The following is a 14,276-nucleotide window of genomic DNA, read 5'->3' as shown; positions in this document are numbered from 1 at the left end:
GTTCTCTGACCCCTCAAGGTTAAGCACCTGCTGCACTGGAAGGGCTGAGGTATTCCTGGTCTGCTGACAAAAACATTCCGATGGGAGGGTGCTAGCCAAAGCTTTCCACTGGGGCAGTGGCAGCAGCATCTGCACTCAAGCGTGCATGCCATCAGAGTGGCACCTGAACATTTTCAACAATATGAAGCTAAATGTTATCATCAGGACATAGATAAAGAAAAAAGAAAGACAAACTCCAAAAATCACTTAAAGCAGAGAAGCCAGAAAGATGGGTGGAAAATCAAAAAAGTTAATTTAGATACTTTGTAAGATGAGGCTAGCATGATGATTACAGAGCTATTAAGGGTTTTTTTTTTTTTTTTTTTTCCTCGACTAGTGTTGAGAACCCAATTTAGGCTGAAAATAATGAATTTATAATATCACATTCCTTTGCTGGTTCATATATTTTCACAGGTAAAACGCTTATTTTCTTTACAAAATAACACTTCATTGAACAGCTCTATTTTCTATAATTTGATAACAGCTACATAAAGAAAAGTGGATGATTAATAATTTTATCAGATGTATGTAACTATATGGAAAGGGTTTAGCCAGTGGATGGGTATATATGCCTTTTTAAAAATGGAATACATTTTGTGGATCACATTCCTTTAATATGATTATTTTCATGGGTTGCAGAACATTCTCTGTTTACAGTTTGATATGGAAACTGAACTAAGACTGTTGTGGTTCATTTTGTAGCTAAATATCCAAAGCTATTGCACTCACTATCCCTCGTATTTTATATAGCCACACTTCATTTCACTGACATTGCTCAGGAATAAGGTGTTCAACATCAATCAATTTTTCAGGTAGCCGAAGCTCACCCACTATATGATTGAACTGATTTTATTTTAATAATTTTGTTGGAAATCTAAAATATATCATACACTTTTAGTCCTTCTTACAGAAAGTATATCATATAAAATTTATCCTTTTCTTGATGGTCTTGAATCATTCTTATAAACTTCAGTGTTCACATTGTGCTAGACGATGTAGCAATGCCCTGAGGGGTGAGTCATATAGAGTTGTTTACCCTTAGACAAAGATCATGTCATGATTGGTATGATTATTCTGAATAAAACAAAGCAAAACAAAGAATGCCATGTGCTTTGGATCCACATATGTGGTTTAAAATCTTGGGTCTCTCATTTAAGGTCAGGATTATTTTTTAGATAAGTTGTTAACCATTTATAAGTCTTTGTTTTCCTATTAGTAAAATGGGATAAGACTAAGAGCTAATATTGAATATGTACTACTTGTCAGATACTGTACTACAGCATTGACTCCACAATGATGAGAGATAGTATAATGAGATTAAAAACTCAGATTTTGGAGTCAGACTAGTTCCTAGCTCTGTGACCGTACACAGATTTTTTTAACTTTCCATATCATATTTTCTTCATTGGTTAAAAGTTCATAAAAATACCTTCTTTGTGGAGTTATTGTTAGAGTTAAAATACTTGTAACACTTAAGAGTGCCAAGATGGTAGTAAGCATTGAATAAGTGATGATGACGATGATGATGATGATCTCATTTTATCTTCATAGCAGTCCTGAGAGTTAGTTAATGTTATGATCTCCTTATTCTAGAAATCAGGAAACTAAGACTTAGAGATGTTAAGCAACATGTGAAAATCACAGCATTAGGAATGAGGTACTGATTCCAGACCCAAGGAATCATGGACCACTATGAGGACAATCCATGATGTATTGCTCACACCGTCAGAGGTGGCTTCGTTGTTCTTCAGGGTACCACCTGCACAGCTCTATGAAACAGCCCTGCCACTAAGATAGGCTGCTTCTCTATTTCATGCACCATTTTTTGAAGGTTAACTGAAACAAAATGTATGGAGGCAGCCAAAAGTTTCTTGGATATGGACGTAATAAATGGCAGGTGCTTTTCACCTCTTCATGCTTCAGTTTTGTTTAACCCTTGCGGCTGCTTCCAATCTGGTACGTTCTACACCTAAAGAAATGAGTTACTTTGTCAATTCAGTAATTAATTATAAGCTACTTTTAGGCCTGGAAAATACACTCTGACCTTTTTTTAGAAAAAGTTTATGGATATTTTGATAGCTGTTTTATTCTGGGTGTGGTAGGCAGCTTTCAAAATGGCCTCCAGTGATTCTTAACTCCTGTTGTTTATTACCTTGGGTGATGTCTCCTTTTTTTTTTTTTTTTTTTTTTTTAATTTTATTTTATTTTATTTTATTGCATTTTAGGTTTCGGGGTACATGTGATGAACATGCAAGATTGTTGCATAGGTACACACATGGCAGTGTGCTTTGCTGCCTTCCGTCCCCTCACCTGTATCTGTCATTTCTCCCCATGCTATCTCTTCCCACTTCCCCACCCCCCGCCCCTCCCCCATTTCCCCCCATCGGACCCCAGTGTGTAGTGCTCCCCTCCCTGTGTCCTTGTGTTCTCATTGTTCAGCACCCGCCTATGAGTGAGAATATACGGTGTTTGATTTTCTGCTCTTGTGTCAGTTTGCTGAGAATGATGGTTTCCAGGTTCATCCATGTCCCTACAAAGGACGTGAACTCATCCTTTTTGATGGCTGCGTAATATTCCATGGTGTATATGTACCACATTTTCCCTATCCAGTCTATCATCGTTGGGCATTTGGGTTGGTTCCAGGTCTTTGCTATTGTAAACAGTGCTGCAATGAACATTCGTGTGCACGTGTCCTTGTAGTAGAATGATTTATAATCCTTTGGATATATACCCAGTAATGGGATTGCTGGGTCAAATGGGATTTCTATTTTTAGGTCCTTGAGGAATCGCCACACTGTCTTCCACAATGGTTGAATTAATTTACATTCCCACCAACAGTGTAGAAGTGTTCCTATTTCTCCACATCCTCTCCAGCATCTGTTGTTTCCCGATTTTTTAATGATCGCCATTCTAACTGGTGTGAGATGGTATCTCAATGTGGTTTTGATTTGCATTTCTCTGATGACCAGTGATGATGAGCATTTTTTCATATGTTTGTTGGCCTCCTGTATGTCTTCTTTTGTAAAGTACCTGTTCATGTCCTTTGCCCATTTTTGAATGGGCTTGTTTGTTTTTTTCTTGTAGATCTGCTTTAGTTCTTTGTAAATTCTGGATATCAGCCCCTTGTCAGATGGGTAGGCTGCAAAAATTTTTTCCCATTCTGTTGGTTGCCGATTCACTCTACTGACTGTTTCTTTTGCCGTGCAGAAGCTGTGGAGTTTGATTAGGTCCCATTTGTCTATTTTGGCTTTTGTTGCCATTGCTTTTGGCGTTTTGGTCATGAAGTCCTTGCCTACACCTATGTCCTGAATGGTTTTGCCTAGATTTTCCTCTAAGGTTTTTATGGTGTTAGGTCTGATGTTTAAGTCTTTAATCCATCTGGAGTTAATTTTGGTGTAAGGTGTCAGGAAGGGGTCCTGTTTCTGCTTTCTGCACATGGCTAGCCAGTTTTCCCAACACCATTTATTAAACAGGGAGTCCTTTCCCCATTGCTTGTTTTTGTCAGGTTTGTCGAAGATAAGATGGTTGTGGGTATGTTGTTTTTCCTGTGAGGCCTCTGTTCTGTTCCATTGGTCTATCTCTGTTTCGGTACCAGTACCATGCTGTTTTGATTACTGTAGCCTTGTAGTATAGTTTGAAGTCCGGTAGTGTGATGCCTCCTGCTTTGTTCTTTTTGCTTAGAGTTGACTTGGCTATGCGGGCTCTCTTTTGGTTCCATATGAAGTTTAAGGTGTTTTTTTCCAGTTCTGTGAAGAAGGTCATTGGTAGCTTGATGGGAATAGCGTTGAATCTGTAAATTACTTTGGGCAGTATGGCCATTTTCACAATGTTGATTCTTCCTAACCATGAACATGGAATGTTTCTCCATCTGTTTGTATCCTCTCTTATTTCGTTGAGCAATGGCTTGTAGTTCTCCTTGAAGAGGTCCTTTACGTTCCTTGTTAGTTGTATTCCTAGGTACTTTATTCTCTTTGTAGCAATTGTGAATGGCAGTTCGTTCTTGATTTGGCTCTCTTGAAGTCTATTACTGGTGTACAGGAATGCTTGTGATTTTTGCGCGTTGATTTTGTATCCTGAGACTTTGCTGAAGTTGTTTATCAGTTTCAGGAGATTTTGGGCTGAGATGATGGGGTCTTCCAGATATACAATCATGTCATCTGCAAATAGAGACAATTTGATTTCCTCCTTTCCAATTTGAATACCCTTTATTTCTTTTTCTTGCCTGATTGCTCTGGCTGGAACTTCCAGTACTATATTGAATAGGAGTGGTGAGAGAGGGCATCCTTGTCTAGTGCCAGATTTCAAAGGGAATGCTTCCAGTTTTTGCCCATTCAGTATGATATTGGCTGTTGGTTTGTCGTAAATAGCTTTTATTGTTTTGAGATACGTTCCATCAATACCTAGTTTATTGAGGGTTTTTAGCATAAAGGGTTGTTGAATTTTGTCAAAAGCCTTCTCTGCATCAATTGAGATAATCATGTGGTTTTTGTCTTTGGTTCTGTTTATGTGGTGAATTACGTTTATGGACTTGCGTATGTTGAACCAGCCTTGCATCCCCGGGATGAATCCTACTTGATCATGGTGGATGAGCTTTTTGATATGCTGTTGCAATCGGTTTGCCAGTATTTTATTGAAGATTTTTGCATCTATGTTCATCATGGACATTGGCCTGAAATTTTCTTTTCTTGTTGAGTCTCTGCCGGGTTTTGGTATCAGGATGATGTTTGTCTCGTAAAATGATTTGGGAAGGATTCCCTCTTTTTGGATTGTCTGGAATAGTTTCAGAAGGAATGGTATCAGCTCCTCTTTGTATGTCTGGTAGAATTCCGCTGTGAACCCATCTGGACCTGGGCTTTTTTTGGGTGGTAGGCTCTTTATTGCTGCCTCGACTTCAGACCATGTTATTGGTCTATTCAGGGTTTCGGCTTCTTCCAGGTTTAGGCTTGGGAGGGTGCAGGTGTCCAGGAATTTATCCATTTCTTCCAGGTTTTTTTTTTTTTTTTTTTTTTTTTTTTTTTTTTTTTTTTTTAGTATAGGCTGAACCTAGTGACTTGCTTCTAAAAAATAGAATATGGCAAAAGTGATGGATGACCCTTCTGAGATTAGGTTATAAGACTATGACTCCTTGCTTGCTTGTACTTTCTCTCACATCCTTTCACTTGCTCACTAGGCTGAAGCCAGCTGCCTTGTTGTGGGCTGTCCTATGGAGAGGCACACCTGATAAAAGTTGAAGGTGGTCTCCAAACAATAGCAGCAAAGAACTAAGCCCTTCAGTCCAGAAACTCGCAAGGAACTGAATCTTGCCAACAACTACCTGAGTGTGCCTGGGAGTAGATGCAACCCAGACAAACCTTGTGATGTCTATAGCCTCAATGTTGATGAAAGCAACATTGTTGCTGTAGTCATGGTTAGTCAGAAGACCCAGCTAATTCAGGTCCAAATTCCTGCCCCATAGAAAATGCCAAATAATAAATGGTTTTTTAGGCCACTAAATTCTGGGGCAATTTGTAATGCAGCAATAAAAAAGTAATACACTTGGGCTTTTACTACTTAGTCTCAAATCCCTGCTTGTGTTTTATATGGTTAACCAAGAGCACACTACTAAAAAGAGACACGGTACCAGCAATAATTTCTAACACTTTTTCCACACAGTATTGTCATTTTCTGATTCCTTTTTTGCCAGCCTTTCTAGATTGTGAGCTCCTTGATGGCTGAAACTGTATCTTTTATCTCTATGTTCTAAAATTAGGACAGTTGTTATCTAATAATTAAAATATCTGGAGCCAAAGATGAAGTACAAACTCAAAAGAAGCAAAAATGTGGGAAGATATGGGGAGAAAGAAGAAAAGACTATAATTCAAGAAGGGATTTCTTAGTTTGAAATTCTAAAGAAAACAAACCAGAATGAGAATAAAGTGTGATACGTGATGGTAACTTTGCTTGGCATGCAAGCCATTTTTAATTAGCCTTGAAGTAGTAGTTTATGATAGGCAATAACCACATATAGAAGAATCAGTGGTGGGCAAAGCTTCCTCCTTGCTTTTGAGAAAAATCTAGAGTTAATTGCTAACAACCTAACCCCTCTCTAACACTTCCTGGCCTCAGAAATGAGAGCCCAGGACCAGAATATCACATCCAGTTCCATTTCCAGACACATCATGGAAAAATAATGGGAAAACACCTTGACATATCACTTAGATCTGGATGCTGGTCAAAAAACAAATTGTCTATATGGACCATCATGAGGAGAACTTTCAAAGGCTAATATTGCATTGCCTTAAGAAAAGCTACTTGCAGGCCAGTCATGGTGGCTCACTTCTGTAATCCCAGCATTTTGGGAGGCCAAGACCAGTGGGTCACTTGAAGTCAGGAGTTCATGACCAGACTAGCTAACATGATAAAACCTCCATCTTTACCAAAAACACAAAAATTAGCTGGGCATGGTGGCTCACATCTATGGTGCCAGCTACTCAGGAGGCTGAGGCAGGACAATGGTTTGAACCCAAAAAGCCATGTTTGCAGTGAGCTGAGATCACACCACTGCACCACTCCAGCCTAGGCAATAAAAGGAGACTTTGTCTTAAAAAAAAAAAAAAAAATTGCTTAGTATACGTTATCTGACCAAATTGACCTGATCTTTGATAAGAATTCATTTTTCCCTAACTTCTTGGGATTTGGTCATAACTGGGTTTTGTATGATTACTTTTAATAGATAAACTATTTTTTGCTTTTAAATTAATAGAAAAATTATTGGAATATCCATATATTTGTAGTCTATTCCTTGTTACTTATGTTATATCAGGGATAAAATAGGAAAGAGAATACATCCTATGGACTAGAACACAGGAGATTTGGCTTCAAGTCTCAGATATCTGGCTAATCAAATGTATCCTTAGATGATATTTAACTTCTTTATGGCTTAGTTTCTTTGTTAATCCAATTATTATGGTAACAGCTATAGAAATTTTGTCTGGATAAAGTGAGATGCTGAAGGCAAAAAGCCTTTGACATGGTTACATGAGTTGCTCAATACAAATTAAAGCATAGACACCAATCTGCATCTATTACATCCTTCCAGAATGAATTAACTTTCTATAAGAAATTCTCTTTAACTCTAGCTTCATCAGCAATCTCCTTTCCCTAGCATTCTTCTATACTTTTTGCATGTTTTATATTATCATGTGCTTATTTCTAACTGTAATAATTTTCATTCAAGTTGACGATACTGAAGTCAAAAATATTGTAAGATAAATATCAAAGTGAACTTCCATGAGCCAATTGGCACAAACGAAACTAAATCTGTGTCCTTTTGTAATTTTTTAACTTCTGCAAAAACTTAATTAAAAATTATACATCCAGACTATTCCACAACACCTACTTTCACTGCCAGCAATAATCAGCCAATGCCTTCAGAATCATATTTTTCAGGAAGAATTATACTATTACTTTTAGGACATACAAAATATTATTTCCAGGAAAATGGAGTTTATAGAAAATGAAAACCTTTCAGTTTTAGGGAAATCCCTGCCAGAGATAAGGCCCCTTAAAAAGAACACGTTTTTTTAAGCCTTCATTTTGCTCCTAAGGAGCCCAGGTTACTCTCTCTCTCCAACTTTAACTGATTGGAACTAGGCCATGGTGCACCCTTTCAACACACAAGTTCAGTACTTGTGCCTATAACTCTAGGTAAACATAAAGATAAACACTTTGTATGCTACCCCAGCCCAGTAAGGTAAACCTTGCTGGATTAAGGAGCCCAATACCAGCATGCCTTGTTATGCTGCTGCTGTAAGAGGAGCTCCTCTCTTCATCATTTCTCCAAAACTCATCTCCCTGGCATCTACAGAGTTCTTCCACATTGGGCACAGATAAAACTGATTATGCATATGTTATAACATAGTTCTTAGTTGATTAATATATCATCTCTATTTTTTCTTAGGTTCTCTACTCTCACTGCTTCATTTCCTAGATTCACTTTTCCTTGTCTTTGGGAGACTGGAGCAGTGGGAGGGAAGGTGAAGAGGAGAAGTTCATTTTCTCCACAAGAGTATCTGTCTGAGGGTCCTACCTCAAGAAGAATATTAAAGATCTTAAAGATGTGCTAAATCACCAAGCCACTGTCTGGTTGGCTAACATTGCAGTCCCTCAATTCTAATCATGATGCCCTGTTTTGGAGTTACTTCTGTGGAATGAGGGCATCTGCCAATGCTTTCCAAACCACCCAAACTTCTAGGGTAAGCACTCTTATCTCCCAGGTTACTCCAGTTAATTCCTCAGTATTATTCTGTATTTTAGAGAGTATAGAACCAAGAGCCCCAAACTGTGCTCTTTTATAAGGCAGGAAGTTAGTCCTAGAAAAAACATCACATTCCATTTAGCTAATGTTAAGTTTCCTCTTATGTGCATGCTGTGCATGCCATTATCAAAGCGCCAACCATAGCATTGTATTGAAGTTATCCTACAGTTTTTTACTGTTAAAGTGTACAGGCTCTACAGACAATTACCAGCTCATAGCATATTCTTTAAGCTATATGTCTGTATTTGTCTTTTGAATTGAATTTCATTAAGTCAGAGATGTGATCCTAGGAAATTCTGAATATCTGAGTTCTCCTTGCTATATTTTATATTATCAAGATATAAAATGTTCCTAAAAGCCTTATAATAAAAATTTTAAGCAGTTTTCAACATGAATTTTCTAGAACTTTGATTTATACTTGTAAAAATTATTTTATTCTTTAGTATTGCTGTCATTAGATTTTTCAAAATTATGTACATCTTAATATCAATGTATATTCATATTCTAATTCTTTGACTTAAGTAAATGTTGCTTTATTCAACTACCACAATAAGATTCTGTCACTATAACAAAAAAATCTAATACTTTTCATTTTAAAATAAATATGGTAGTACAAAATAGTATTATAAAAGGTTGTGGATGCTTGGATAAGCAGTGGTTAGGAAGTAGAAAAGCATCGTATTTCCTATAGTAATCATGATTTAAAGACATAATAAAATCTTAAAATTAAGCAACAGAGTAATTGAATAACAGAATAGAAATTGCTTTCAGTGAAAAAAGCTAGTCATATCATTTCCACTTTTAGACCATTAATTATAGGGTAATCTTTCTTATTGCTTTATATTAATAATAGATGGTTTCATGGTAAAACAGGCAACATAAATTTAGCTCTTTATGATTCCTGATGATCTCTTGATTCTAAAGTAGACAAATCTCCTTAGAGTATAATGTTCTGTAAAATATTCAATGTGTATAGGAATCAAATGATATCCAATGTGTTTATCTCTCCAAAATTGCTTAATCCCTCAACCACAAATACACACAAAGAACCTATAGGGGTACAGTCTTTATTTTCTTTTATATGATAATACAATCTCACTCTCTCTAAAGAGGCAGATAAGGTTGCCTTTTGTGAAGAGCTCAATATTGTAGTTCATGTCTTATTCTACAGTATTTATTGACAGGCATGATATGGCCTTTCATGGAATCTACAGTCCAATGGGCATATATTAACACTTGAGCTCATTGCATTCTTAAGACTGTACCCATTCAAGCACAACCTGGGCAACTTGAATAGTTCTTCTTTAAGTATCCCATTTAACAGAAGCCCACCTACTCACATATTTTGTAATACCCAGGTTCGCCATCAGAGCATCTAGGACCCCATGTGCCGTCAATCACAGAAGTCTGAAGTTCACCTGCAAATAACCTGAAGTAAATTATCATGATCTCAAATCCTCTTGTACATGATTACAAAAATGTTTAGCTACACCACCACCTTTTATTCTTGTTCTTTCTCTCTTGAAGGCTTTGGACTCTATAGACTGGTCTACACTCCATTCATTACCATTGGCCAGCCAATCAAGATTGTTTTTCTCTTACTATGCTATAGAAGAATATTAAGAAATTAACTTGAAGGAATACACTCAGAAATGCAACTTCCAATGACAAGAAGAGGAAAAGCAAACTAAAGTTATGAGAGCAAGCTAGCAGAGGAATTTAAATAATATATTCTACACTTCAAAGCCATGGTGATTTGTCTAGAAAAGTGAAGATAAAATGGGTAATGAATCTAACAGAAATGGTATTTATATTTCACAAGGGTAGAATGATCCCCAAGGAATAAGAAATGTGGAAGGAACCTGGAAGTAAAACTGTTAAGACAAGCAAATAGATAAATGGGTCTGCTGTCAGACAAGATAACAGTGAAGGTAGCTGCTAACAGATGTCATCAAAAAACATTATAATATGCTTGGATGCTTGGCCAAGGAGACAATATACATATAAAATTATTTATTAGTAGTTGACAGTGATGCATGAGAACATTAATGTTTCTTTATGATTTATCACTGTTTTTGTTCATTTGTATCTGATCAAAATTGTATATTAATTAGAACCTCAGCATTATTTAATGTAGAGAAAAAGTGTAAATTTTGCCAGGCACTCACCCTTTAGAAGAGACAAAATAACCTTGAAGTGGGACAATAAAGCATCACAATTTACAGGTTACAAGTCTCAGGAGAGCACTTTATACAGTTTCTCACAAGTCAAAAAGCTCTTCTAACATCTCTTCACTTGCTTGATTCATACTTGGTGTTGAGTATTATCCTAGGTGTTCTTTGAGTTAAATGTCCCTCCTATATAGCTCCACAAATCATATACCTCTCTTATCAGAAAAATAATTAAACCTTATTTTATTGGATTGTATTTCCTGCTAGGTTGCAACTTGGAGTGAAACTGTATTTTGCTGACTAATATAGACCCAGATCTAGCAAAGTCCCCAGAACATAGTAGGCAGGCAACAAATATTTACTGAAGTAATAAAATGAATGCTTAGATAGGAGTGATGGCTTACAAAAAAATAAAAAATATCTAGTTTTTTGTTTGTTTGTTTGTTTGTTTAGAAGTGTTAACCAGCTGAATCAGTTAGGAACAAGAAATAAAAAGTATACTTTTCTTTCTTTTCTTTAAAAAAAGTAAATATACCTCTCTCCTTTTTTTTTTTTTTTTTTTTTTTTTTTTTTTTTTTTTTTTTTTTTTTTTGAGACGGAGTTTCACTCTTGTTACCCAGGCTGGAGTGCAATGGCGCGATCTCGGCTCACCGCAACCTCCGCCTCCTGGGTTCAGGCAATTCTCCTGCCTCAGCCTCCTGAGTAGCAGGGATTACAGGCACGTGCCACCATGCCCAGCTAATGTTTTGTATTTTTAGTAGAGACGGGGTTTCACCATGTTGACCAGGATGGTCTCGATCTCTCGACCTCGTGATCCACCCGCCTCGGCCTCCCAAAGTGCTGGGATTACAGGCTTGAGCCACCGCGCCCGGCACCTCTCTCCTTTTTTAAAAAGAAAGAAAGAGAGATAAAATAATAATTTTTTTTTTTTTTTTTTTTTTTTTTCGTAATGCTGCTCCTCCTCACCACTCTTTTCTTTGTGCACTTACTTGATGGATATGAGTGTTCATGTCACTTACATTCTGTGCTGTTGCCGAACATAAACATAAGCTGCAGTGAAACCACAGTTTTCCTTTATCCAGCATGATTTGGAGACATCTACTATAATCTGCTTTTCTGTTGACTTTACAGACGTAACTCTCACGGCAACCACAAGTTAACTGGTTACTGGTCTCCATTATTGGAAAATCATCTTCAGTTTTAATTGAAGTTTCAGTTTTTTCTGACACAAATATATAATCTATGCTGTGGTGCTCCTCATAATGACTCAAAAATGCTTCTTCCTCATTAAAGATAAGATCACAAAGCCCACACAAGTATTTAATCTTTATCTCATTACTGCACCATGTTCATCTTGGCAATGTTGGTACAATGTTTCTACCTTATGAAAAGGCTTTCTGCAGTGAGCACAGCTGTATCTATGAAACTTGTGGCTTGCCAAAGACAGGCAGTGCTGTTTTACATATTCTTGGCAATCAAACATATCTTCACAAATCTGGCATTGCCATTTGCCCCTTGGAGAACTATTTGTTGGAGAATGATCAATAATAGTAATAGCTGATAAAGGCTGGTTAGCAGTCAAATCACCCAATGTTATGGAGGATGATGGCAAAGTCTCATCTTCTACCTCATCCACCTCATAAAAATATCTGTGTCCATTATGAAATTTAGTCATATGTGCCATGATAGTATCTTTCCTGGTTAGCTCCTTTTTGCATGTTCGCCACCAGAAAAGAAAGTTATTTAAATGTGCCCCTCCATGAATCCGGCTCATATGTAAACGAATGAACCCTGAATCATCACACACCTTTGCACAGACCACACACTTATAACCCATTGTGTTTGCTGAGAAAACATGCTTTTCTACTGCATCTTCACTTAGGACTCGTTGATTGCCTTCACAGAACCAGGTTTTAACTACTGACTTTTCTTTCTAGACACAAGCAACACCTTCATGGTTTTTATCTTTTAAATTTATCTTATTTTTGGGAATGGCAATGAACTCCTGTGAGCTAGATTCTTTAACAGACATATTTCTTTTAAGTGACGAAAATTTTCATTGATCCAACAATAAATGCAAATCAGAAGAAGGATCCTTATTCCCTTCACTGCTGTGGCAATAAAGTAAGACTGATTCTTCCACTGAATTAATGAGTAGGATTTTGTGTCCTGAATTCTGCTTATGATTTTGGGTACTGGTTTCATCCACAAAGACTTGATTGTAATCTGGACAGTAACCTCTTAATATGAATTTCTCTGCAACCTGGATAATACTCTTCTCAGCTACAGCTACAGGACCAGCATTTCGACAATGAACTCTGAAATGGGCAGTGAGCTCCACTGTGGGAACACAGTGTCTGGTGGCAGGCCACACCCTTAACTTGAAATGGAATATCTCTGCACAGAGAAATCAAAAGTTTCTTTGCAAAAGATGGAAAAGATATTGGTTGTGCATTTCCTTTGTTATCACCCAGTTTGAAACTGATGGAAATGATTATTTCCAGACATATGCTTCAAACACTCATCCTTGCTGCTAAAAAGAAGGAAGCAATTTGGACATGCAAAACACTGAATAATCTGAGGAAGAAGGTTGTTATGTCCATCATCCGTGGCTTCCTTATCAAAAAGGTGATCTCTATATTGCTGTTGAGTAACAAATTTTTTATAACATGCTACCCAAGCATAGGAGCTGATGAAAGGTCCATGTAGTGAAATTGTTGGATCACATGGAGAATGATCAAACCTTTTCAAATGTTCTAAGAGAAGGTGCCCGTTGTCAAACTCCTTGTTACAGTGCATTATAAGACATAAAATTGGTTTCCCAGACACACGCATTTGGCTTTCTCTTCGGAATGAACTTTTTGTCCCAGAATTAATTGTGCCTGTTTTGAGTCCTGGCATTTTTAGCCACCGGTCCACACACAGTCTTGCTGCTTCTGTATCAGAAAGTCCTCGAATAAATTCCGATTCTTGTAACCCATGAGCACGCTGAAAATCAATTTATTCTCTGAATGCTCTATTCTTCTCTTCTTTCTGCTGTTTCTCCACTTCAACATGGCGGGCTAGACGAGCCAGAGTTAAAGCAGCTTTATCCTTCTGATGATCAATATGGTCTTTACGTTTAACATTCTTATCTGTATGAGAGGTGCTAGGCTCTTCATCATCACTGCTGACTAGATCAATGTATTCAAGAACAGGTCGTAATGGTCACTGACAAGCTGAATGTCGTCCTCATTTTCATCCGTTGTTGACTCAGATGCCTCAGGGGCAGCTGGAGGCACAGATTCTATTCTATCCGACCCCGGGTCTCCCATTTCTTCGACGGCCGCGCTGACAGCACCACCGCTCTGCTGTCCCTGCCGCCGCAGCCGCCCTGCACCGCCTCGCCTAGTGCTACGGCGACCTGCCCCTGCGGGATACTTAAAAATCAAGCCTGTAATCCCAGCACTTTGGGAGGCCGAGGCGGGTGGATCATGAGGTCAAGAGATCGAGACCATCCTGGTCAACATGGTGAAACCCTGTCTCAACTAAAAATACAAAAAATTAGCTGGGCGTGGTGGCACGTGCCTGTAATCCCAGCTACTCAGGAGGCTGAGGCAGGAGAATTGCCTGAACCCAGGAGGCGGAGGTTGCGGTGAGCCGAGATCACGCCATTGCACTCCAGCCTGGGTAACAAGAGTGAAACTCCGTCTCAAAAAAAAAAAAAAAAAAAAAATCTAGTTTTTAAACTAGATTTCTTTAAAAAAATTTGTCATCTCTTGATAGGCACT

General features: G+C 37.7%; 1 pseudogene; it reads right to left on the bottom strand.

Annotated features, from left to right (window-relative positions):
• Positions 1-11,449: 11,449 nt before the first annotated feature.
• LOC101051762 (E3 SUMO-protein ligase ZNF451 pseudogene) lies at positions 11,450-13,835 on the bottom strand (annotated as a pseudogene).
• Positions 13,836-14,276: the final 441 nt, after the last annotated feature.

Source organism: Saimiri boliviensis, chromosome 11 (genome assembly GCF_048565385.1).
Source record: "Saimiri boliviensis isolate mSaiBol1 chromosome 11, mSaiBol1.pri, whole genome shotgun sequence".
NCBI classification, from domain to species: domain Eukaryota; kingdom Metazoa; phylum Chordata; class Mammalia; order Primates; family Cebidae; genus Saimiri; species Saimiri boliviensis.
Note: the sequence above shows the minus strand (reverse complement) of the source record. Positions and strands in the feature narration are given on the sequence as shown.